At 39.4% G+C, this 27689-nt stretch overlaps 1 long non-coding RNA gene across 4 annotated transcripts; it reads left to right on the plus strand.

Moving 5' to 3' along the window:
* The first annotated feature begins 7 nt into the window (after window positions 1-7).
* LOC140501086 (uncharacterized) lies at window positions 8-27263 on the plus strand. Of its 4 annotated transcripts, XR_011966058.1 has the most exons (7): window positions 41-189; window positions 2410-2520; window positions 6916-7007; window positions 10175-10307; window positions 25034-25099; window positions 25596-25703; window positions 26307-27263. It is a non-coding gene; the product is annotated as an uncharacterized lncRNA (long non-coding RNA). The 4 variants fall into 4 exon arrangements; XR_011966056.1 differs by lacking the exon at window positions 6916-7007 and having other exon boundaries at window positions 8-189; XR_011966059.1 differs by lacking the exons at window positions 6916-7007; window positions 25034-25099 and adding an exon at window positions 906-1021 and having other exon boundaries at window positions 69-189.
* The last annotated feature ends 426 nt before the right edge of the window (window positions 27264-27689 follow it).

The raw sequence follows: 27689 nt of genomic DNA on the forward strand, positions 1-27689 counted from the left end.
TCTCTGCGTGTGTATGTTTGTGCGCGCGCGCGCTTTGCATGTCCTGATTCAACTCGGCCGCAGTAGCTGCCGCAGCAGCAGAGGCGCTGACTCTTCCTGCCCCCCCTTCACCAGCCTCCCCCCCCCCTCGGGGCAGCTGCTGCCTTTATGGGAAACGGGCGAAAACATCGTGGCTGCTCATCTGGTTCGGTAAACAGTTCCTACTTTTAGGACTTACAACCCTGCTTGGGTACCCCCTCCTTCTCTCCCGGTATTTCAAACAGAAACTAGCCATTAAGTAAACACATGTTCCTGCGAGTTTATTTTGGTTGAGAGTTATGAGGACTCCAACAGGAGGTCCTTGATGAAATTACCCTTTTAAATACCAGATGCTGTTTTTGCTGATTTCAAGAAATGCATGCCCACCCACTCTTCTCCCCTCCCCCCTTCCGCAGGATTTAGTTTTCCCTAATATATATTATATGCATATGTTCCGCTTTTTTTTCTGAAGCAAACCTGTCACATGTCATAGTAATTCTTTCCCCATTGCTTAAACAAACACGCAAATAAGTCGCCCAGTAGAGATGTAAGCTGTCCAGATCCGCCTCCGGTTTAAAGCACTAGGGTGTTTTTGTTTGGGGTTAGGCCCACTAGGATGCTGGCTGCACACGCTCCGTGGAAATAAGGTTAAGTCCGTGGAGGTCTCATGCAAGCCAAAAAAAAGTCTTCCGAGCCCTGTTTTAGATTTGGTGTATAAATTAATGACAGTACCCACCCCTAGGCAAAGGGAAAGACCTCGAGGACGCGTTAAGGACAGAGTTTAAAAATCAAGGGTGGCTTTTCAATGACAGGACTTTACCAGAACAAGCCAAGCGTCACTCTTAGGTCAGGAACCTTTTTTCTCCCCTCTTTCCTTTGGGCTCCAGGGTGCTGAGCGCATAAAGGGGGAAACTCACAACCAAAGCAGCACAACGGAAAAACAACATGGTCTTAGAAAAAACCCAACACACAACGTGGAAGCTACATTGTAACTCTTTATGTGGTAGGGTTCCTTCCATTGCCCTGGCTAGAGATAAAACAGCTGTTGTATCTTGAATGAGGGACAGATGTGGGGCGGGAAGGTGGGGGGTGGGGGAAGACTAGAATAATGTAAGTTAACCAGTCGCTGGCGCATTCTGCTTGCCTCTGTTAGTGGTTTTCTTTTTATTTAATTTAAAGGGTTGTTTGTTGCTGGGATTGGTGGCTCATATCCGGCTAGGAGTGCTAAGCGCATGGGGAAGGGTTGAGGAGGAGGAGGGGTGGAGGAAAGAAAGAGAAAGGAGGAGGAGGAGGAGGCAGTGAGCGGTGACGTGAGGCCCTGCCCAGCCAGACATACTGACTCAACAGTCTGAATGGCAGGGAGGCCTTGGCTTGTACAGTTGTTACTGAGGAGATGTTTTGTTTGGTAACTTCGAAAGCTGCTTCGGCTGCCCTGGGCAGCTTTCGAAGTTACCAAACAAAATAGCTCTTCGGGCTCCTTTAACCCTCTCCAGACCCTCCCTGCCAGCGACAAAAAGAACCCAGCAAATGTTGCTTTAGTCTCTGGCCGCAGGGTGGTTCTCATTATTTTCAGCCAGCTATCTTTTTTCCTATTCTTTCAGAGTTATTCATCGCAGCTTCTCCTTTTCCAGTAGCTGCTGGGAAAGTAGAACTGAGTTTCTAGAGCTCCCCAAGCTTGGAAGCAAAGACAAAAACGAAAGGCCCGTGTGTAGAGGGAGGGGGCCCAGGAACTCCTCTAAACTAAGATGGAAAAAAAAAGTCAGGCTTTAGTACTTAACCTTTGCTGAGGGGGTTTTCAGTCCTCTCTTCACCATTGTACTGCCATCAGCCTGCCAACACGCACACCTTTTCTCTAGGTAATCAAGTCTAGTTGATAATTAAATCAGGGGAAATGCTGGGGAAAAGAAAAGCTCAGAAATAGAGTAGGCCTTGTTGCCCGGTCCCAGTCAATCTTTGTTCCCTTTTCCCCAAATGCTGCAGCCTAAAAAGCTTTGTGCCCCAAATGTGGGAGTCTAACTCGAGGACAGAATTGGTTTATTAGTGCACTTTTAGAAGTTACCATGGGCAAATGAAACTAGACCCTTGGGAGAGAAAAGTTAAAGCCAAGTCCCGGGGGACACTAAATATCTGGAATTTAAAAATTTATTGGGCACCTTTGAGGGATGTTGGGGGAGGAAGGAGTATGTGTGTGGAAAAGTGTAGTAATTTACCTAATGGGAGGTTACTTCTGAATATTGTTTGGCTTCTTAATGACCACCAAACAATGCTACTTTTCCCAGTAAGTAGTTTTAGAGATGTTACTTAAAAATTGGATTGATGTAGAGAGTGTTGGAGGAAGCTGTTGATAAACGCTTAATTCTGTGCTCTTACCCATTGTTTCTTTCCCCCCAGGCACATATATTTCAATTTATCTGCTGTTGCTGCCTCAAGGTCAAGAAAAGAAACAGTTGTTTAAAGCTTACTTACTACAGTGTGGTCTTTAATAACTGAAAACTCAGAGAGGTAAAGTTGTAAAGGCAGATAAATAGAAATAAGTATAGATAGGCCACTATGGGAGTTTTGCTGTAAGAAAGACCTAGAAAAACACTTACTGATGAATTATTAAAATAGTTTTCTTTTTGGAATTCCAAATTACAGAAGTATTCCAACAGTGCATAAAATGTTGAATTGAACTAGATGACCCCAAAAGTCCCTCCCAGCTCTAGTCCCTTCTGCAGTTCTGTGACCTGGAGTGATGCCCAGCATCCAAGGGAGTCCCTACAGAATCTGTCTCTGAAGGGAGTGGACCAAAGACACTCTAGGAAATCCTTCCATTATTAGGGCTGTTTAGGGTAGTGAGGATCAGAAGGCCCAGGATGGATAATTAAGAAAGTGAAGATGAGTTTACTTAGCAAAACTTTTCTTCAACACTATCAGAATTGTCTTTCTACTTCTTGTACTAAATGGTATTTGTTCCCTCATCATCATCATCACTTTTAAAAAACATTCTGTCCCCTATCTGCCTCTCCCTCTATTAGCAGTCTTTTTAAGTCTTCTCTTTCCCTTGGGACCTAGAGACATATTTAGAATATGATAACGTATTGAGTCATGTTATTACATCTCAGCTGCTTACAAGCTTTTCCTAAGGGTGGAGAAAAGATAGTGTAGGGCTGCTGAGAGGATATGTGGAGCATGGAGAGATATAGCATGTTTATTCTCTTAGAAGAGATGCAGAATAATTGAAACCACTGCCTTTGCAGCTCTTTGAAATTAGAGTCACCCCTTCTCACAGTCTTTCAATAATTGGTTCTGTTCCAGCCGGCCTGCCTTTAGTTTAGTCTCATGTGAGACTGCTTGTTGTATTGAATTGAATTAAATTGAGATCAAAGTTGTTATTCTCTGATAGCCATCCTGAATAAAGGGAGCTAACAGTGAAATGTGGGTAAGGACTAGAGTACGACTGAACTGGGCAAGGTTACAGTGCTTAGAGTAGGTCCATTTGTAATAACATTTCACAACCCAGAGGCCTAATTTGAATTCCGAGGGCCTTAATTAACAGAAAAGGGAGACACTGATATTTGGAGTAGTAGACTGGGTTGAGGTCAAGAGTTGAGTTGTAGTCAGATTTACTTGGAATGAACTAGGTGGCCTTAAGCAAATCACTCAGCCTCAGTTTCCTTGTCTCTAATGTTATGGAGTTGGCTTTTGGAAAAGCAGTTTGGAATTATCCAAGTGATGCTAAATGGTTCCAACCCCTTGGCCCAGTGATTATAATAGTAGCTAGCATATTAACTAAGGCTTTTAAAGCGCATTACATATGTTATCTCATTTGAAATTTATAACAATCTTGTGATGTAGTTGCTATTCTTATCCTTATTTTGGAGATGAGGAAACTAGCCCTGGGTCACAAAACTAATAAGCATCTGAGGTAGAACTCAAACTCAGGTCTTCCTGACTCCTCCAGCACTCAGTTATTCACTGCGCCCCCTAGTGACCTATGTTAGATTCTCTCTGTTTATATTGGATCTCTACTCAAGGGGGTTTATCAGCCTCAAGACTTAAAGCTGCAAAAATGTTCATAGCCTCATTTGTGATAAAAAGCCTTAAAGCATGTGCCCAGTGATTGAGGAATGACTGAACACATGGTGGTGTGTGAGTGTGATGGAATATCACTGCAGCGTTGGGCAATGACACATAGGAGGCATGGGAACCTTTGTGAAGTAAAGCTTTGAGGAAAACCGAAGAAAGTAGTATACACAATGACTAAGAGAACGATCTACACAAACACATGCAGTCATCACGGCCAGGCAGCAACCCTTTAGTCAGCTACAACAGTCACTGGTAGTATTATACAGTCACAGTGAAAGGATATATCCTTTCTGTTAACATTTGATAAACTTAACTCTTTCAGGGACTGCATCTTCTGAGGACTGACTTATTTACTTTTAGTTTTTTTCTTTTTAAAAATTGATTAATTTCCCCCCCAGTTGCATGTAAAAACAATTTTTAACATTCAGTTATAAAACTTGGAATTCCAAATTCTTTCCTTTGCTCTCTTCCTACCTTCCCCTCCCATTAAGAAGACAAGGAGTTCAATATAGGTTATAAATGTGTAGTTATTGCAAGATGTGTACATAATAGTCATGTTGTGAAAGGAAACATAGATAAGAAAAGCAACCTCAAGAAAAATAAAGAAAGTAAAAAAAAGTTTGCTTCAGTCTGTATTCAGACACCATCAGTTCTTTCTCTGGGGATGCATAGCATTTTTCATTGTAAGACCTTCTGAGTTGGAGGACTGACTTCTTTCCCTTGAAAGAAAACTAATTTGAATATTTTGGGGGAAGTATCTTTTTTATCAAAACAATATTCATAAATGTTTAAAAATTTAAAATAAAACAAGAGGTTTGGACCAGATGATCTCTAAGGAATAAAGATTTCTGTAGCTCTAAAATTCTATAATTTAAGCAAAACTTACTCCTGTGAAGTTGTAAATAATATTGAAGGGCAATTGCTCTTTATACTCCTGGCTACTAGAAAAAGTATATTGTTGCCTGGACATTTGATCAGTTACCTGCCCTATCCCTGTTAAAATCTTCCCAAAGCAAATCCAAGCGATCTATAGCCTTGTGAGGAAATGCTCCAAATTAGTCATAGAGTACTCCAAATTAAAGCAACTCTGAAGTTTCTACTTCATACCTATCAGATTCAAAAAGGAGAAAGAAATAGAAAATGACATGTTGGAAGGACTGAGAGAAAACAGGCACATTATTGCAGTGGTAGTAGAGCTAGCTGTGAATTGGTACAGCCATTTTGGAAAGTAGTTTGGAGCTGTGCCCCCAAAATTGCTAACTTGTGCATACCCTTTCACTCCTCAAGACTGATATTAGGCCTGTAATCCAAATTGATGAAAGAAAAATGAAAACGTCCTGTACGTACAAAAATATTTATTGTAGTTCCTTTTGTAGTGGCAAAGAACTGGTAATTAAAGGTATGCTCATCTATTAGGAAAAAGCTGAAAAAATGATCATATATGAATATAATAGAACACTATTATGTTGTAAGAGATGATGAGATAGTTTCAGAGAAAACTGGGAAGACTTAAAGGAACTAATGTAGAATGAAATAAGCATTACCAGGCGAAGGAATTTGTACTATGACAACAATATTGCAAAAATGAGAGTTTTGAAAGACAGGAGCTCTGATCAACAAAATGATCAGCCATGATTCTAAGGATCTGATGATGAACAGTGCTATTCACCTTCCAAAAACTAGGTGATGGAATAACATAGAAGGAAGCAGATTTTTGGACTTGGCCATTGTGGGAATTTGTTTTGTTTAGCCATACATATTTGTTACATGGGCTTTTTGTTTGTTTTTTCATTTGGGGAAGAAAAAACTAAATGATAACTAAAAAATTAATTTTAGTTAGTCCAATTATCATATCTCTTCCCTACTTAGGAACAGCCTTCAGGAAGTTTATACGCTGATAGGTATTGAATTATAACCATTCTTTCTCCCTGAACTGATCACTTCTTCACGTCTGATAACCTGTCAAGGACTTGACTGTGCTAAAGGGTTTCCATGCTTTCGGCATTCAGGTTCTTGATTTCTATTCCAATACTCAGTGCCTTTGTCCTCTATTAATTCCATTAGTTATTGTCTCACTTTTTCTATTTGTATCTCCTTCCTTAGCATTTTATAACTTAAATATATGTGTTTTTCACCATCATTGGTTAGCAAGGATTCTTGATTCTTTAAGGCTATTCTGGAAGCGGAGCCATACCCAGGATTTTTTGCACCCCAATCTAGCATCACAAATTTTGGAGTTGGCATGATGAGGGGAGAGGTTCAAACTGAGAGGCTCCATCAGGAAGGATGCTACCTCCCCTGAGTCTGGTTGCCTGTATTACTTAATTTGACCCTATTTTAAGTAATGATTCTGGACAAGCAGGTGCTAAAGGCCGTTATTTGCTTTATTCTGACATCTGAGAAGTTTGATTATTATGAGGCAGGAGTGGAGTGATAACACAATCAATCTACAAATTTTTATTAAGCCTACTGTGTACTAGATACCAGGGATTTAAAAAACAACAAAAATGAAAGTCTTTGCCCTATCCTATCAAACTGTAATACTTTAAACATATTTTTAAGGGAGAGGGCTGAAAGAGGGCTTTAAAGCCTTCCCCTCTTCCAAATTTTTTTTTGCCAAAGTGTTAAAACTGAAAGGGATTTTAGGGATTATCTAGGCTAGGGGTTCTTAACTTGGTATAGGAGAAGTTACCTTTTAAAATACTTTGTTAGCTGTTTCAACATAATTGGCTTCCTTTGTAATTTTGTATATTTTATACATTTACATTCAGGTTTTACTATGATAGGGTTAAGAGTCCCCGATCTAAGCTAATTCTTTGATTTTTACAGGTAGGTGGCCACACGGTGGATAGAATATTGGGTTTGGAGCCAGGAAGACGTGAATTTGAATCCTACCTCAGACACTAGCTGTTCAACCCTTGGCAAGTCACTTAATCTCAGTCCCATTGTCCTCAGCTGGCAGATGTAATAATATCCACCTCCCAAGATTATTGTGAGGATCAAATGAGACGACTGTTTATAAAACAACTTACAGGCCTCAAATGCTAGCTATTTTGATAATTATTATTACAGAGGCTATTAGGTGTGGGGGAAAGTACACTTTTTAAGTACTTTCTATGTGCTAGGCATAGTGCTATGTCCTGGGGATACAAAGAAAGTCAGCCAAAGCCAAAACAATGAGGAGACAACATACAAACAACTGTGTACAAATAAGACCTATACAGGATAAACTGGAGACAATGGACAGAGGATGTCACTGGCATAAAGTGAGATTGGGAAAGACTTCTTGAAGAAGGTGGGATATTAGCTGGGACCCAAAGGAGGTTGAGAAGAAGAGCTGGTCTTTTTTAAATTGTGTGGCCATATCATACATCATAAAATTTTAATCATAGAGGATCTTAGAAATTATTTAAACCACTTCTTTTATTTTACAGAGGAGGAAACTGAAGCCCATGGAGATGAAATGTTTTTCCCAAGATAATATAAGCAATGAGTAGCTGAGCGTAGATTCAAATTCATATCTTAACTTCAAATCTAATTCATCATCATTTACTGCTAACCTTTTGCCATTTGGCTTCTACCCCTATTGCTGTGCTAATACTATACTCTGGAAGGTCACCAGTAACTTCCTAATTGCAGAGTCCAATTCTTTGGTCCTTGTTCTCCTTTATTTCTTTGAAACATTGGACCCTATTGCCCACTACCAGATTCTTGAAACTCTCTTCCTGTGGATTATGCTAATTTTTCTACTCTTTTTTTTAATCTCTCTGAATTTCTCTTGTCCTTCATTTCCTTAAGACATTTCCTTTCCTTTAATTCTACTTTTCTAATTCCCATCCATCTTTCAAGGCCTTGCTAAAATGTCATGTTCTTCAAGCTACCTTTTCTTACTTCCAGATGGGAATAATCTCTCCTCCTCAACAGTGTGTCACCTACTTCCCTAACAGCAACTGGAGAATAAAATTCAGTCAGGTTGCTCCCCCAGCAGGTGCCCACTACTGTCATCATCCAAAAATAGTATAATTCCTTCCCTTTCCCCTACCTCCCCCCAAGTATTTCCCTTTTTGCTTAGAAGAGGATACACACTATCAGAGACCCTATAAATTTCCTGTCTTGGGGCCAGTTTCTCTTTGAGAAAATCCTGGGACTACTGGTTTCCCTACCCTACTTTCAGCTCTGGCCAGAAAAAGCTAGGGTTCCTACCGAACTAAAAAAGACTTTGATCATAAGTCAACAAAGTGCTTCACAAGGACCAGTTAGTGAAGTTTTGGGGAGGCCTATTGCTTTAAATCAGATACTAGTGATAATTGTTGTGGGGCCATGGTATCTCATGAACACCATCCGTTAAGTCCAAAGGAGTTGTGATAGCCATCTCTGGAGGAAATATATTTTAGATAAAATCACAAATTTTGAAGTATTGAAGTCACATCTTTGTATTCAATTTATATAATATCAATTTCTACTTATTGAGAGGAAGCCATAGCACAAGTGAACAGAGTACTTGCCTTGGAGTCAGGATGACCTAGATTCACTATCTGCCTCTGATACATACTGGTCGTGTAACTTTGCAACTAGTCACTTACCCTCTTAGTACCCCTAGGCAACTTGATATAACTAGAAGTTATAGAGCAAGTGCTAGTTAGGATGAGTGGAAGGAATTTCTTCACCAAAACCTCCCTATGTCAAAATCCAGTCCAATAAAAAGTTCTATTTATTAACATAAAAGTTACTACCAAATCTCTCTACTCCAACCTCTCCCCAGAGCTTCAGTTGCATCCATATCTCTGTTGGCTAGATAATTCCCTTCTGAAACTCAAACATTCCCCAAACTGAATTTGTCTTCTCCCTAAAATCTGTCTAACCTCTTAACTTCTCCTTTACAGCTTTTCAGTTCACTAGGCTAATAGCCTTGGTCATCTTGAACCCTTTCCTCTCCCTCTTCCCTTCTAACCAATTGCTAACTTATGAATTCTACCTCTCTGTCTCCCATCCAACCTCTGTTTTCACCTCTTACTCTTCAGGTTCCCCCTTTTCTCCCCCCTTAAAGTACTGAAAAAAGCTACCTAAATAGTATGTCTGTCTTTATTCTCCTTCCTTTCCAAATCTGCCCTAATAATGTACCAAACTGATCATTTCACTCCTATTAAAAATCCTGCTCTCCTCATAGTTCCCCTTTGCCTGTAGGACAAAGCTGATATTTCTGATCCTGGCAATCCACAATCCGACTTCAGCCTATGTCTCCAGTTTTATCTCATGCTATTTCAAACCTTCCTGTTTGATGTGTTCAAGCCAAGCTGGACTTTTATATTCTGTTTATTGTCCCTAGGCTGTCTTCTCCTATCTCTGGGCCTTTGCTCATACCATCACTCATGCCTATAATGAACCCTTCCTTCCTCCTAATCTGGCTTCATCTATAAAGTCCCTCCCTTTCTTCCCAGCCCATTTCACTCACCTGAAGCCTTCTCTGTTATCCCTCCCTCCCACTCCCATTTCTTTAATGAAAATTATCTCCCTGTTTTCATAGTACTTGGTCTGACTTTCTCCTTTACGCTTATTTCGCTGTTCCTTGAATCGTAGTCACTTGTGTATATATCTTTAACCCTTTTAGAATGTAAGATGCCAAGTAAAATAAAAGGATTTGTTGGCACCTCAAAAAAAAAATGTAAGATTGAGAAGAGAGCCTGTATCCCATTATTATTGCTTATCTCTGAGCCTTCAGTTTCACCAAGTATAATAGGTTTTTTAAACAAGTGATATGACACAGATTCATGATTTCATGTAGAATTGCGTATGTGTCCATTTTGGGTGTTATCCAAATTAAAAATTTTTTTTGAAAAAAACAAAGTCCTATTCTTGTCTACATAGATAAAACTAACCAGGACACCCAGAGCAGACCATTAAAAATTTCAGGAGGCTTCTGCACTTGAAGAAGTGCTCAGTCAATAAACTGTTATCTAGCTAGAAATTTACTAACTTATAGCCATTTTTAATCTTAGTTTTCTATGGCATATGTCTTAACTTTTTTATTTAATAAGTCTGTACCCCCTTAATCAAAGAAAGACTCAGTATTCTGGTTCTCTCTATGTAGGTAGTAAAGCTGGTTCCTGACACAATTCCTTGTGATTTCTGAATGGTTCCTGGTATTAAATCAAGTCCTATTTCCTTATCATCTAGACATCGAAAGTGAGACCAGTGACAGGACCCCAGGAGGCAGAACTCTGGTGAGCATGCTTTTGTACTATAATTCCAATTGATTCTTCCAGTCCCGTGGAAACCTCTATCTGTTAGATTTATCAAGAACAGTCTAATAGCCTCCCCTTTTAAGATCCCTGTTAAGTATAGGAGGAAGCTTTTCCAGGTTATTGGGACTGAATTGCCCAAAAGGGACCCCCCCAAAATTGATTGTATAATCTTATGGGCCCCAATCCACTAGATTTTTAATGAAGTAGAATTTTCATACTTAACATATCCCCAGTGCAATTTCCCTCTTGAAATCTTGAAATTTTGAAACACCTCCATAAATATTTGGAAATACATCACCCTAGACAGATGAACATGTGGGTTTTGTGGGAGGCTGATTCAGAGAAATGAAAGCAGCAAAGCATTATTGTTAGCCTCCAAGATAATGGAGAGACATTCAGAACAAAGATCCAAAAGTTGTCAGTTCCCAGTCTGCCTTATCAGAGCTTCACGTATTCATAATTCTCTAGAACCTCCCCCAGTTGCCTCTGTTATACCTAATGAGAACCTTTTGGATCTGAACCCCAGCTGCTCTGCCTGTTCTTTGTATGTCCAGTGGCTCTACACCCCAGAACTAGGCCAAGCCAAACTGGAATCTGACTTTTTCACTACAGTGTGTAACCCAAAGAGACAAACTGATATGACCCTGACAGTAGAGGAGCACAAAACTTGGAGATAAGCAAATGAGACTCTGACTCCTGGGGCACCCCGACTCCTGGGGCACCCCATTGAAATTAATAAGAAAACAAGCTACTTCCCAGGTCACCAAGGTCATTCAGTGCTCCAGATGACTACTTTGATAAGGATCAACCCAGCCAACCCCAGCACTTCTCTGGCATTGTCCAAACCCTCAATGACAGGTCAAAGGTGGGGAGGGGGTTGCTTTATTCCATGCATCCTGGTCACTTTCGGGTATCATCACCTGTTCCAGTTTCTTCCTGTGATATGAAAATGCAGGTGCATTTAGAAATAGGTTAGAACAATATTTTCAGTATACCAACCCACCTTGGAAGATGTAAAACAATGGCTATCAGGATTGCTGCCCAGAGTATAACTCTTAGACCTCAGCATGACTACAGATTGACCAGGTACTACATGCTGACACTGATCAGAGTCTCCAAGATACATGCCAGCCTCTCCTTGGTACAGTCTTATTGTAATCTTGAAATTGATTGGAACCATCTGACTTACTGCACTTGAATGCTTGCCATTTAAAAACACCACCACCACCAGCAACAAGAACAAAACATTTTGATAGTCCAGACCCAAAGAATTCATTAGAACCAGTTCTGTTACAAAGCATTGTCACTGGTCTCCAAAGAGCTGTTTCCCAGGCTATTCAGAGTGCTCTTACATGGTGGGAAACAAAATGCACTGCCAAGGTCATGGTGGCAACAGCATACTTTTACAACAAACAAGTAAAAAATTCAACACAGGACAAGGCACAATTGGGTCTGCCAATTCAAACTGAAAAGCCTTGTACAAGGAAATCTTTCCCAACCCAATCATAATTCTAAGAGCCCACCATCATCATAAATGTGATGCATGTAACTACTGAAAACAACCTAGCCACTAGAAAATTGAGTTCCTTTTTTGCCTTCCATGACCCAGTGCACATTTATTTGGAATCTGGGACCCACTTGGTCTTTTGGCTTTTTTTTTTTTTTTGGCACCCTTTATTGGTCCTACATACCTGTTGTTATATCTGGGATACATGGAAATTTCCTAAGAGATATTTGGGGTGGCTCATTTCATACTCTCTTCTGATTTTCATTCCTAGGTCCCCATCATAGCAGACAAGGTGTGGGCTGTAGATAATGAAGGGAAGATTTTCACCTATCTTTTCTATTGTCCTATCTCAGTACAAGTGGGTTTCTTTGTAACTAAAAATTCTTTTCTCTTCTCTGATCACTTGCAAACTGAATGCTACGATAATGTGTCATTCTGAAAGAGTCTTCCTTGATTTACCTTGATGGCCGTGTTACTCTCAGCATACTCGTGCGATAGCCCTCCATTGTTGCAACAGACGTAGCTGAGCCAGGTCCTAGAGTCATTTGGTTTAAAAGCACCTGTGGGCTCAGGCCTTTTGAAAAATGTAAACTCTATTTCTTCCAAACCTGGGATATCCCCTACCTCTGTTGCTCAGTATTTTCCTTTCTGACTGTCTTTGGATGATTTTGGGATTGTCATTAATGACCTTAGGATCCAAGACATCTTTCTACTGTCACTATGTAATGCTTCTGTTCTGCCTGTAGGGAGAACAGCTAAGTCATCCTGACAGTTCTGTTGATAGATTTGTCCAAGACTTCTGTGCTATTACTAATTTTGTTATTTACAACCACCTAACAGTTGGGAACCCAGCCATAATACTCTCTTCTGTACCTCTAACTACAAAGTATTTCACTTGCCTGGACCTGTCTAATATCTTTTTTTTTTCCTGTGTCTGTTCAATGGGATTTTCAGTATTTCTTTGCCTTCCAGTTTGGTTCTTTTTTTTTGCTAACTTGGACTTGACTTCCCTAGGAAATCTATAGAAATCCTTATATAACCAGGTACTGGGCAAGATTTTGTGTTGTTATAGGATAATCTGCCATTGTGCAATATGTCGATATCATTGTTGCTTCTTATTAGAAGGTTGTACTAGTTATTCTCTGATGGACCATCTTGTCTGTTTGGGACACGAGGCCTCCACTTCCAAACTTCAGTTCTGCCAAATTCAGGTTGTCTTCACTGTTCAGTGTTATCTCGGAAGGTCTTAAGATTCTAGCTGAAGGTTGCATATGTGCCTAGGCTTCAAAACAAAAACCAGTTACTCATGTTCCTGGAAACTCTGAACTACTTTAGGCAGTGAGTTCCCTAACATTTTAGCCCTAACAAGACCACTCACAGATTTGATTAGGAATCACTTCTTTGACCTTGTATTGTTGCTTTACGTACACAAGGAATCCTTTGTCCTCCTTATGACTCATATCTGCTCTGTGCTTGTTTTGTCCATGTGTGAGTTAAAGAAACCTCTTACATTTTTTTAGTCACAGAACCTAGTTCATGCTTATTTTAGTCCACGCCTGGATCCAGTGCTGCTGGATCTCCATGTCTTCTAGAAGCTGCAGCTATAACTTTATTTGTGGATAAAACTGTAGATATCTAGTCTTAGATACCCTTTGTATATGGTAGTTCCTCATGCTGTCCACGCTCTCTCAGACCATAATAGGATTCAACACTTTCACCTCATGACTATCTAGGGATAAGAAATGCCTTCTTACACACCCTAATATTAAAATAGTTTATGACTCCTCACTTCCAATATTGGGGAATCTCATTGTGTGCCTCCTTCTCCAGTCACCCTGACCTTTTTTTTACCTTGCTAGTTTACCTTGCTAATTTCTCATTTATTTGTTTTTTTAGTGGTCTTACAAATTTGACCTGTCTGAGACCCTGATTAGTAGTAATTAATCTGTTTTCTCCCCATAGGCTGTTGCTAAGTCCTGCTGCATTCCCATTACCAGTGCCCAAGCCACAGAAATTTTTGCTTTACCCTGTACTTGCACCCCAAGGGGCCTTTGCTTAACTGTAATCTCTACTGATAGCCATTATGCCTTTGGTGTCTGCCATATCTGGAAACAATGAGGGTTTTTATAGCTGGAGGGACTTCTCTCTTCCATATTCTTCTTATGAATGAACAACTTTCTGTGCATCTCTTGCCTTCTGCCGTTTCAGTTACTAAGTGCCAAGCCCATACCACTGGCATTGAAAGTGTTACTACTGAGAATGAATGCATGTGCTGATGCTGTGGCAAAAGCTGCTATGACTTTTTGGTTCCTGTTGTCCTCTTTGCCTGCCCTTTCCCTTTCTTCTTTAACCTTATTCCAGGATGACTACCCTTTAATCAGATTCCTGCTGAAAATCCCCTAATGGTTTCTAGTTGGCTTATTATTCAATCCTTACCACTTTGGCAGTTGTTGGTCACTATATTGTACATTCCACCAAATGGGAAATGCTCTATGACATTAAAACTGTTGGTTTGCCCAAGGTTTTTCTTCTATCACAGCAAAAATTTGCTCTGCTTTCCGCAGCTGTCAATAGCCCAACCCTGGGAAATCTGTTTCCATAGAATCATATTTTCTTCAAGGGTTCTTGGCCCTTTCCCCACCTCCAAATAGATTTTATTGATTGATTCATGGATCAAGGATACAAATAAGTACTACTTATGGCCATCCTCTTTAACCGATGGCTAGAAATTTTCCCTTACCAGAAAATAGATGCTATTTTGGTGTGTTCCATAGAATCATTCTATGCTTTGAATTTGGTGAAAGAAATAGTGAATAGGGTCCCATTTTGTGGGTTACATATTCTAAAAAGTTTGTGGTGCTCTATGTATCCCTTAAAGGTTATATACATTATATAATTCATAGTCGCAAAGTTGAGAGAACCAACCAGAGCATAAAAAATAGACTGGTCAGAGGACACACAAAAACAGGACTAAGTCATCCACATGTACTCTACCTGATAGAAAGGGATATCTGAAGGAAAGAGATTTAGCAGTACCAGATCTTAATACTGGCTGAGAAATAGAAAGGTGGAGCAGTAGAACAGAGTAGACATACAATACACACAGTAAGAAATGATTATAATGACTTTGTGTTTGACAAATGTAAAGATTTCTGCTTTTGGGACAAGAATACATTATTTGCTTTAATAAATAATAATATTTATTATTTTATAATGAATATAACGAAATATATAAAATATGTAATATATATTTTGTAATATATAATTTTATAATATATAATTTTTATATATTTATATGTATAATTTAATAATATATATTTCATAATGAACATAATAAAAATAAAAGAAAAATAATAAAAAGCTGGAGTACAGTCTGGCAGAAATTGGGTGTAGATCAATATCTTATACCATTTACCAAGATAAGGTCAAAATAGATACATGACCCAAATATAAAGAGAGATAACATAATAAAATTAGAAGAACATGGAACACATTACCTATCAGATTTATAGAAGGAAGAATTTATGAATAAATAAGAAAGAATTGCAAGATGTAAAATGTATAATTTTTTTACATTAAGTTAAAGAGGGTTTTGTACAAATAAAACCAAGGCAACCAAGATTACAGGGAAAGCAGAAAATTGGGGAAAATTTTTTATAGACAGTTTCTCTGATAAAGGCCTCATATCTCAAATATATAGAGAATTTTGTCAAATTTATTAGAAGTCATTCCCCTGTTGATAACTGGTCAAAAGATACAAACAGGCAATCTTTCAAAGAAGAAACCAAAATTATATATAGTCATGTGAAAAAATGCTCTAGATCATTATTGAGGAAAGAGATGCAAATTAAAATAACTTTAAGATGCCATCTCTCACCTATCAGATTGGCTAAAATCCTAGAAGGGGAAAATGACACGTTATAGGAGATGTCAAAAAATAGGTACACTAATACACTGTTGGTAGCCAAATATTTAGAAGAGCAATCTGGAATTATGTCCTGAGAGGTATAAAACTGTAGGTCTATTTCCCAAGGTGATCAGGGAAATATTTATAGCAGTTCTCTTTGTGGTGGCAAAGAACTGGAAATTGTAGGGATGCCCAACAATTGGGGAATGACTGAACAAGTTCTGGGATATGGTAGTGATGGAATACTGCTCTACTGTAAGAAATGGTGAGCTGATTGACTTTAGAAAAATATGGAAAGACATGAAATAATGAAAAGTGAAGTGAACAGAACCGAGAGAATATTGTATACTGTAACAAATATTGTTTGAAGACTAATTGTGAACAATTAAGTTATTCAGAGTACTAGAAATACTCAAATCAAGTATAAAAGACCTTTGAAGGAAGATGCTATCCACCTCCAGAGAAAGAACTGATAAATAGAAGTATGTATATTATGGTTTTACATGTATTTATAATCTGTGTCCAATTGGTGACCTTCTTTCATGTAGGGTGAATAGGGATGGAAGGAGGAAGACAGTTTGGAACCTAAAATGTAACAAAAAAATAAATAAAAATATACCCTAAAAATATTGTTCATAGAACAACTGTGAATGACTTAAGTTATTTGGAGTTTTATAAATCCTCAAATCAACTGCAAAAGACCTATGAAGGAAGATATTATCTGCCTCCAGAGAAAGAAATGATAAGTAGAATATGTATAGTATGATTTTACATAAATCTGTTAAATGATGACCTTCTCTAATGTGAGGTGGGGAGGGAGAGAGACAGTTTAGAACTTAAAATATAACCAAAAAAATTTAATTAAAAAATAAGAAATGCATATCCAAAACACCTCCTGGATCATTTCAGCTTGTACTTTTGGAGATTGTCATGGGATATCCTACACTTCTGAGATTAAGAACCTCAGATGGTGTCTTGGGTCTGACCACCTCTCTACAGTAGCACCATGTGGCAAGAAATCAATTTTGAACTCTATCCCTACATAAGTCCAAGAAGCCTCTCCTGTCCATGAGTTGGGTCGTGCTTGTGGTCTTCAGTCAAGTGATGGTATGCTCATCAAAGGGTTCCAGAGAAAGAACTGCCCCCAACCCTGGTGGAGGGATATATTGGATTTTATTTACTGCTGTGACTGTAGTAAAAGTATCCTAAGTCATCTCCTGTGTCCTCATGTTGAATTGTAAGCTTGCTGCCATGCTTCCATGTCCAACTAAGCATTGTGGCTACAAAAATGATTCACTCCTGTCTCCATATTATCACCTCCAGTTATGACCCTGTGAGTTCTGCATGACTGACAGATACTCCATACAATCACGTTAATCTGACTGTTCCCTCACTACCTAAGAATCTGAGCAATGCTATCTAGCTGTGGTAAATTGTCTCAGGGGAAAAAAAATCTCCTATTTTTGAATTCATGTACAATTTCTCCTAGTGAGAGTTGAAATGACACGCTTAGCTGGTATACACTAGCAAATCTTAGCCTTCTCCAGGGTCTATTCTAGCTTAGGCACAAATGTCTCCTGGTTTGAAATCTGTGATCTTTAGGAAACCAAAATAGTCATATTCAGGGAAACTTCATATATACCACAAGTCATATGTTATGCAAACAATGGCCCAGACCTAAAGATTGGTCACAGTAAATGCAAATATATCCTCACTTGCCTTCAGAATGTAATCACTGATGGTATATTTCATTCCATGTTGTCAAAGGACCCCTACCCTACCTCAACCTTACCCAAACACATAGGGCTTTTTAACATTTAATAAATATTTCCCATTATGCAGGTGATTGTTGGAAAAAGGCAACTCCTAATATGAAGGAAAAATGTCTATAAATGGCTTCCCCCAAAATGTTACAGCACTTGTTATTGCAGGGACATTTATAGTCTCCAATCTATATGTGGAAAAAATTGGGCAACAGGGTTTGCAACAGAAGAGATGTTTCCTGTCCCAAAGGGCTACCATATTCTGATGATTTCTGTAAATGGTTGGGAACCAGTTGCATGATGTTAAAACATTTTGATGGGCCTTGAAATGCTACGTTAAAGAGTTCATTTACTAGGTAATGGGGAGCCTTTGAAGGGTTTTGAGTGGTGTTGTTGAAGGAGTTGAAGCAGTGCTCTGAGAGAATTAATCTGACATCTGGGTGCAGGATCATAGGATCCTGACTCTAGAGCTAGAGGAGATCTCTGAAATTCATTTTGTTAATCCTCCCGATATTACATGTAAGGAAAATGAGGCTCCAGGAGATTGTTAGCATGCCTAAGGTCACACAGCTAGGAAGCATGAGAGGTGGGCTGAATTGGAAAGAGAAGCGATTGGAGGTTGAGAGACCAATTCCAGGGGTGGGGAACTTGTGACTTCAACTCTACACACAGCCCTGTAGGTCCTCATGTGTGGCACACAGAGTGAAGTTAGGATTCCATCAAAGGGCTGCACTTGAGGACCACATGTGACCTTGAGGCTGCAGGTTCCCTACGCCTGGTAGCCTATAAGAAGTTCCTAGATAGAAAGAAATAGGGGGAAAGGGCTGCCCTGAAATAGTGTTGGTGAGTGAAAAAGAAGGGACAAAATCCAAGAGATACTTGAAAAGGAAGAACTAATAAGACTTGGTGTCCAGATGAATGTGAGAAAGGCCAGAGAAAGGGAAGAATAACTTGGGAAATTTCTGAAGAAGCCATTTGAGTTGGTCTGCTTGCTGTCTTATGAAAGAGCTAGGAATGGGCAACTGGAGTTGCAAAGAGGCAAATTAAGACGATGTAAGGAAACATTTCCTAACGATGAGGATGATCCAGAAGGGAGCTCAGCTGCCTCAGAGATTCTCTTTCATTGGAAGGCTTCAAGTCAAGGATGGACTTGTCAGGTGTACCGAAGGGATTAATTTTCAAATATGAATTGGAATAGGAATGCCATTGAGGTTCCTTCCAACACAGAAATTCTGAGACGGCGTGGTTCTGATTTTAGTACCATTAGTAGAGGCAGAAATGAATTAGGCATATGCCCTGACAGGTGGCACAGTGGATAGAGTGCCAGGCCTGAAGTCAGGAAGGCTCATCTAGGTGAGTTCAAATACAGCCTCAGACACTTACTAGCTGTGTGACCCACCCTGTTTGTCTCAATTCCTCATCTGTAAAGCCACTTCAGCATCTTTGCAAAAAAAGAAAAAGATCCTAAATGGTGTCATAAATGACTCAACAACATGTCCTGCTGAGCCTGAAGTCCTGTCTATCTCCACCTCAGTATCCCATTGACATCTCTGACTTGTGTTCAAAACTGAACTTTGCTATATTGTTCCTTCAAGTATACTCTTTCTCCTGAGTGGTCTATTTCTCCAATCTCCCAGTTACTCTTTCCTGTTTATATTAATAGTACCAATAGCCATTCAGTTATTGATTCCATGTTCTTGTCTATCCACTTCTCTATATTCCAAATGCCATCACCCTATTACACATCCTTCTGGACTACTATAGTAGCATTGTATAGCAGGTCTCTTTGCCTCCATTCTTTTCTCATCTCTAATTCATCCTGTACTCTATTGCCAGATTAATTTTCTTTATGCAAAAGTTTGATCATATTACTCAGCATCATTCAGTGGTTCCCTATTTGATCTAACCAAGCACTTAATATAGACATCTGCACAGATATAATAAAAAAAAGTAATAATTGCCGAATTTGCTTAAATTAGTTGAGAGGCTCATTTTTCCATAGGATAGTATTAATAATATTAATATTTATGTAAGATATTAAGGTTTGAAAAGCCTTGTCTCATTCAGTTTTTACAATAACTCTGAGTGGTAGTTGCTATTACTATCCCTGTTGTCCAGATAAGGAAATTGAGGCCATGAAAGGTTCATTGATTTGCCCAGACACACAGCTAGTGTGTGTCTGAGGCAGGATTCAAACTCAGGTCTTCCCAACTTCCAGTTTTCTATTAATTATACCACCTGGTTGCCTCTGGATCAGAGACTCATAGGATCATAGATTAGAGTTAGATGGCCTCTCATCTCCCTTCCCCTCTCATCTATTTAGCAGATAAGGAAACAGACTTGAGGAGTTTATTGCTTGCCCAAGGTCAAACAGATGGTAAATGGCAGAGGCAGGATTTGGTCCTCTAATTCTAAAGTCAGTACTCTTTTCACTATCCCATAATTCTGTTTGAGATATTGAGTTTGAGGTGCTATGGACAAAGGGAGTCAAAACGACATCAATAAAAACTAACCCATAAACCTACATTCTTACCACATTGTTGGCTGACCCACTCTTGGGGGCTCATCATATTATTGCCCAACTTAGTGCAGACTACTGCTGGGCTCAGCCCTACCTCAGCTCAGAACTCCTGAATAAAGCAACCCATTAGTCACAGACTCCCCCAGTAGTAATAATTCCATGCCCTCACATCACAACCAGGCTGTTTGGCTTTTAAAGCCCTTCATAACTTGACTCCCCTCCTACCTTCCTAGTTTTCTTACATCTCACTCTTCCTCTACGTACTCTACAATTGAGTGCCTTGTCTCCTTGCCGTTCCTCACACAAGACCCTCTATCTTCAGACTCTCTGCATTATTATTAGTTATCTCCATGTCTGGAATTTGCTCCATCCTCATTTCTACTTCCTGGCCTTCCTGACTTCTTTTAAGTCCCAGCCAAAATTTTTCTTAACAAAAGAGGCGTTTTCTAATGCTGTCTAATGCGAGTGGCTTCCCTCTGAGATTATCAACCACTGATCCTGTACGTATCTTTTTTTGTACATAGTTGTTTGTTGTTTCTCTCATCAGATTGTAAGCAAGGGACAACAGGGATTGTTTTTGTCTTTCTTTATATCCCAGTGCTTAGCACAGTACCTGGCACATAGAAGGCACTTAATAAATACTTGTTGATTTGACATATCAAGAACATCCTCAAAGAAAATATGTGAAGGTTTTGGAAACAATATCCTACAACAATCATACCACAGGCTGAAGGGTACGGAAAATACGAGATTCCATTGTGCTTAGTATTTATTGACTATTTTATTTGCTTACAATTTGGTTACAATTTTGGTTCCAAAATGCCTTCTTAAAAGTGTCTTTCATGCCTATGATAAGATCATGTCTGATGTCTAAGATCGTGTCTAGGTGCAACAGAGCTAGCTTTAGTTGACTCTCCTCTGAGTACTGTTTGATGAGGCATGAACAGGAAGACATATATTTACCAAAGTTGTTTGCCACTGTTTTAGAATATGTTCCGTATGGGTAGCCAAATGGTGCAGTAGAGAGAGCACCAGTGCAGGATTCAGAAGGACCTGAGTTCAAATTTCACCTCAGACACTTGACACTCACTGGCTATGTGATCTTGGGCAAATCACTTAACCCCAATTGCCTCATCCTGGGTCATCTCTAGTCATCCTAATGAATATCTGGTCACTGGATTCAGATGGCTCTGGAAGAGAAGTGAGGCTGGTAACCTGCACAGCCCTCCCTCACTCAAAACAAAGTCAAGTGCAAGTCATGTCATCATTTCTCTGATGGCATGGTCTTCTTTGGCAACGAAGGACATGCTCAGAATATGTTCAACACAGAATCCAAAAATGAGTAATTCCCTTTAAATGTGAGAGTCTGAAGATGTTCCTTTTGATGAACATCATTTTGTTAATTGTATCAAGTCCAAGAAAACCATAGAACCTCTTAAATAAGAATCCCAGCTGTCCAAAGGAGTTTGGCCTACAAACCTACAAAGGCAAAACCAAGTAGATTAAGACTAACTAGGTTCGGGTTATCATGTGCTATTGCATAGACAATCCATTGAGCTGGTCTCTCATCACATATATCTTGAACAGGTACTAAAGATGGATAATAATCAGGACCTGGAATTAAAAAAGAGAAAATAAGCAGACTGGATTGCATTTGGGGAACTGAGCAGTGCTTTCAATGATCCCAGGCTTCTCCCTGCCTGTCTTTGGTGATGCTCTATAGCCATAAGTCGAGGAATACCACAATCTCTGAAGAATCAAAATCATAGATTACATGAAGGACAAAGGGGAGACATATGGTGGGTGTAAATAAACTGTAGCATATTAACAATGACGAGTTGCATGCAAAAGGCAGTGTAAGAGATATCATCAAAGAGATGTATGGCGGAAAAGGAGGTAGGTTGGTAGTGTAAGAAGAGCTAGAAATAATAGATGGATAGCACATGTGTTGTATTGGTACCACAAAATGTGAAAAGATCCGGGGGAAGGCTCCCAGCATGTTGGCTCCACCTTCTGTGAAGAGTTTATAGACATGCAGAAGAGTCATACAGGATAGGAAAGCAATGATATACAGAATCAACCAGGAGTACCTGCATTGAGAAGGGCCATCAATCTAATGAAGTCCCACACAAATCTGCCTGGAGATCTAGCTGTACATAAAAATTTTTAAGTATAATGCAAAAGAACCAACTACTGATACCTGAAATAATTTCTATTAAGAGGTGTTCTAAATACAGTATTCAAAGAATGTACAAATTTGGTTTAGGTCAGAAGAATTTCTAAAATCTTATGAAATTTAAAGATAGAAAAACTAAATTTCTAGGTTAGTTTCTAACTAAGATGAGGTATACATATCTTCATACTATGATACCTATTTTCAGAGTTGTAGTATGGACCAAATGAGGTCATGTATGCAAAGTACCCTGTAGACATGAAGTGCTATAGAAATCTCAGCTATTATTTTTAATAATAACACTGATAAACAGTCATTATGATGGGAGAGCTGGCACCAGTCAGTGTCTATAAGCTTGACACCAAATTCCCTTATTGGAGGAAGAAAGGTGTGTCAGCCTTCTGAAATTATTTTTAAAAATAACTACTCTGTAAGCCAAACTATAACATTTATTTTTATTCAGATACTTGTCTATTTTAAAGTTGATTGTTTAAGTTTCAAAAACCTACTCTTTGCTTTTTTTTTAAAAAGGATTTATGTTAGAACCTAATAAACTTTATCTTATATTTTTATTTCTAGATCTCTAGAAATTCATATATTATAATTAACATCTTTGATAGAAATCATATACTTTGAGAACCTAACCATGTTAGGCTGTGTCTGTCACAGGCCATTGTGTCACAGGTCATTGGCTTTTGGGCCCCTGAAGTCTTTTATTTAATCAAATACGGTAGGTGAAGTAAAGCACTTTGCAAATCTGAGCATGCTGTCTAAATGCTATGTGTTGCTGTTATTATTTCTTTGGCTTTGCTGTCTATACAGCTTAAAGTGGTTCAGAGAATCCTAGAATTTAGAGTTGCAAGTGACCTTAGAGATCATGTAGTCCAAATGTCTTGTTCTGAAGGTCAAGGTCATACATTAATAAGAGAAGTAAAATGTTTTATCTACCTGTTGTAGAATGATGCCAGAAGGCTAATTATATACTTGACTCCTCTTCCTTGCCCACCAAGCAGTCCCATTTCTAGCCCGGATGTCAAGGAAATCAGTCTGAGGTAATTTGAAAAATGTCACCCAGTTGTATTAGAAAGATGCACATGACCAAAGGAGAATTAGGCTGTGGGTAATGGGGAGCGATTTGGGGACTCTGCCAAGTCACCAGGCCAAGGGTTCTCAAGGCTTTTTGTGTTCTAGATTCCTTTGCCACTCTGGCAAAGCCTAAAAGCATAAAATAACAACAGAGGATTACAAAGGAAACCAATTATGTTGAAATTCGGCTATCAAAAAAAGTTTTTAAGTTCTTGGACCCCAGGATAAGAACCCCTGTTCTAGACCCATGGTAGGTGTTGACGCAGGTGAGAGACATAATACTTTGTTAGGGATATAGGAGGAAAAGATATTAGACTCTGTCTAAAGTCACTCTGACCTGATCTGGTTTGGGAAACAAAGATTTGTTTGGAAGATTAGAAGATTGGGGTATTCCTGATCATTGGCAAGTTTTTGTGAGGCCAGAGTCAACAGGAATTGGAATACAAGGAAAAAATGAGTGGGGTCTTGTATCTGGTCATGTGTTAGAGCTGAAAAAAAAGTGTCTCTGGTCAAAGAAAAGGATCTCTGGAGAATTTCCTCCTCTCTTCCACAGTTATGGTGTGGGCTCCGGAGGGGAGACTGCATCTGAAGTGCTTCAGCACTGGGACATCATCACCAGAAAAGCTCTGGGAGGATGTTGGCTACCAATTGTAAATACCTTCAGTCAGAGGGAGAGCCAATTGGAGCCCGGAGAATTGTGATGGGAAGCACTCACTGGGGCCACCTGCTGGACCCTTGGAGAACAGTAGCAGGAGATGGGGGGAGGCACAATTGAGACATCTATGGGTGTGGGGGTGTTATCTTACCCTCCTGGCATTGTAAACAACGGAACCTATGCAGACCCCCCGTGAATGAGTTGCTGATAGGCTTATTTGTTGGTCTTTTCTTTGTCATGAACTCTTTTGGGGCATATGCTCATTTTCATTCTCTGATTTTGGCCAACTATGTGCTCTCTAGGGGAATTGATGACAAGATGCACTGGATGATGCCAGATCATAAAGTTCTCATGCTTTCTGAGTGGGGTCCATGGACCAGAAAAATCAGATTCCCCATGGTATGCCCAGGCCCTTTGTGTGCTATGAAAGTCTCTGACAAGAAGGTTACATGCAAGTGGAAGGGCTGGGTTCTTGGGTTCCAGTTCTTTCTACTACACTATGGCTTCTTGTAAGCAAGGAAGGGGCTTTCCAGGGTAACACCAGAGAATATTCAATCACTTAGATGTTGGGGATTGCAAGGGATGCTGCTCATGGTTGGTCAAATTGAATTTTTCATGATTCCAACCCAAAGCAAAACACTGCAGGATAACAGGCAAAAAGGGGACAAAATACCTTTGCAAAAAAGCCTCCATTTAAAAAATGAAATAAATGAATACAAATAAAATGCTGACAGTGAGGTAGATACCAGGCATGGTATCTGGCTAGGCCCTAGTCTCCTTAGAGTTGGTTTTGGAATAGAGGACCTGGGTTCAGATCTTGCCTCTGCCCTGCATCGACACCTTGGGCAAATCACTTCATCTCTAGGGCCTCAGTTTCTTCACATGCAAAATGAATGAGCTAGATTAGATGGTCTCTAGGGCAAGGGTTCTTAGCCTGGGCTCAGTGAATTTGTTTTTCTGTTCCAAGAAAATTGGTTTTCTTTGTAGTCCTATGTATTTTGCTTCATGCATTTAATAATTGTCACTAGCACTTATGTAGCTCTTTAAGGTTTTCAAAGTGCTTTATAAATGTTATTTCATTTGATCCTTACAGCAACCCTGAGAGGGAGGTGCTATGATATTCCCCATTTTCCAGATGAGAAAACTGAGGCAGACAAAGGTGAGGTGATTTACCCAGAGTCCCACAGCTAGTAAATTAGGCCAGATTTAAACTCAGGTCCAACCCTCTGTCTACTGGATCACCTAGCTGCCGTAGGCTTATCCAGACTGACAAAAGGGTCCATGACACAAAAAAGTCAAGACTCTCTTTCCTATGTCCCCTGCCAACTCTAAATCTATAATCCTATGATCTTCATTTGAAGGATGTAGAAGATGCAGACATGAGTTTTCTACCCATTTTCATATTAATTTGTACAATGAGAATACTTTGTTGTCTGTTTCTTGTGCATAAGGATAAAATGTTGGACAACCCCAAGATTCTTTCATTCACTACACAGATACTTGGATATCCTCCATTAATATTATATCCCTAACTATTCTTAGGTCAACAATTAAATCACTAGTACACATCTTAATGGTTTATTTATTTTGGGAGCTGGTAAGTCCCACAGTCACAGTCCATTGTGTTTTTCTCTCCCTCTGTGTCCAACCACCAGGTAAACAGACTTCATATTTGCCTTTTTTGCTTGAGAGGTCACTTCTGCATTTTCTGATCATTTTGAAACTTTCCCAGGCAGAGATTACACTACCAGAGGCTATTCTGGGTGAGTACTACACATTTGGGTCCATGAATTCACTTGCTTATTATCCTTGTATAAAGAGCCGACCTGATTTTTAAAAATCACAAGTAAACACTGAGATAGAGAAATTTAATTTCCTTAGTACGTGGAACTCCCATAGGATAGAGTTCCTTCTACCAATGCAAGAAGATACCTTCCCTGTAACTTACAGTCTTCCAGTTATCTATAGTAGAAGTGTCAAACAGCTCCCTCTCTTCTCCCCAGGATGCATCCTACCACATTCCCAAATGAGGCCCAAACCAGATGAAAGTTTAATTTGGAAATGTTTAACAAAATAAATAAAAATACCACAAATCATAGTAATAATACATTTTTAAACTAAGTTAATATGCAGTAGCGGCCCCCTTTTTCTATTTGAGTTTGACACCACTAGTCTAGAGCACTGAAGTTAAGTGATTTGCTCAGTCTTATAGCCAGCAGAGTCAGAGGCCGAATTTGAACCGAGGTTTTCCAGGTTTCAATAACAACTCTTTTTGGGGGGGAGTTAAGGCTGGTCTTTAACAGAAAAAAAATCAATACAAAAAAAAAAGATTCAGAGATTAAAATTTGCATTCCCTTTGGGCAAAGCACCTGCAGGTAAGGGTGTGATACCCTATGTGGAGAGAGAAGAAACAAAAGGAAAGAAGAAAGAAAAGGGAAGGAAGGAAGAGAAAGAAAGAGAGAGAGAAAGAAAGGAAGAAAGAAAGAAAGAAAAAAGAAAGAAACCTGCGTTGTCCAGCTGGAAATTTGGTCCCTAGGGGGCAACTCCTTCTGTACCCACAGAGATTGCTGCTTGCCCTTCTTTCTGGAAGAGGACTGTGTCATCAGGAAGGTGATACCGTGACTCCAGTCTCAGACCAAGTCCTACTTGGTCACTCTTTGGGCCTTGATTGACTCAGAATGAATGGAAATAACAATTGTTTCTGTTTTGGCCAGATATCCTGAGGGTCTTCCCCTCCCATATCTATTTTTTTTATTAAAGAGGCCTTTCTTTGCTTCATTTTTTAATTAAGTCTTGATTGCTGAATGGGCACTGCCTCAGCCAAACTGAGACCTGTTAAGATCTTAGCTTGAAAAGGCCAAGGTCTCCCACTGCATCCTGGGCTATCTCCAGTCCTGATCTATAACTCACCACTGGACCCAGATGGATCTGGAGGAGAAAGTGAGGTTGGTGACTTGGCACAGCCTTGCTCACTTAAATCCAGTTCACTTTCACGTTATGTCGTCACCTCCCTGATGTCATGGTCCTTCAGCAGCAGCTACAGCTCTGTATTCACTATTCCATGTGCCCCTTATTGAATACAAGAGGCTTTAAATTAGCTTTGGGTTGTGTAGGAGAATGTGGGATTTAGGTCTCTTCCAAAAGATTTGAACATACACACTAATGAGTTTTATATACACTGTGCGAACTTGTGCCAGGCCAACTTAACATTTCTGGTTTTCTGATTGTAGAAATTCCTGTTCCATTTCTTTACACTCCTATGCACTCAATTGGGAGTCATATAATATTAGTTAGAGATTTGTTATTAAAAATATTTTATATTATTTAAGTGGTATTTTATTTTAGTTGTTGGTGGTGTATATGTTAAGTATTTGAGAAATAGGTCCTATGTCTCTTGAGGTAATCTTGGTTTGTATGAACGGCTTGAGGCAATAGAAACTATCCTTACCCTATTAACTAAGTTATTTTAGAGTTCTCCGTGGAAAATGGATAAAAGTAAAAATGCTTAAACCACAGAAGTGGTATTTTCAGACTTTTCCTTACCTGCCCTATATTTGTCCAATCATAAAGTGAATTTTGCAAGGGTCTCGTGGATTCCTTACCCAGAATTCCTCGTGCCCTCTGCCATCATTGCCCTAAGCCTATTTTCCAACAGAACTGCAGTCTCATTGTTGTAGCCAAAATCAGCAGAAAATATCCTAGCAGGAGCTTTGTTGAAGAGAGTTTAAAAAAAATTCAAATAATTCATG

The sequence above is a fragment of the Notamacropus eugenii genome, chromosome 4 (assembly GCF_028372415.1).
Source record: "Notamacropus eugenii isolate mMacEug1 chromosome 4, mMacEug1.pri_v2, whole genome shotgun sequence".
Taxonomy (NCBI): Eukaryota; Metazoa; Chordata; class Mammalia; order Diprotodontia; family Macropodidae; genus Notamacropus; species Notamacropus eugenii.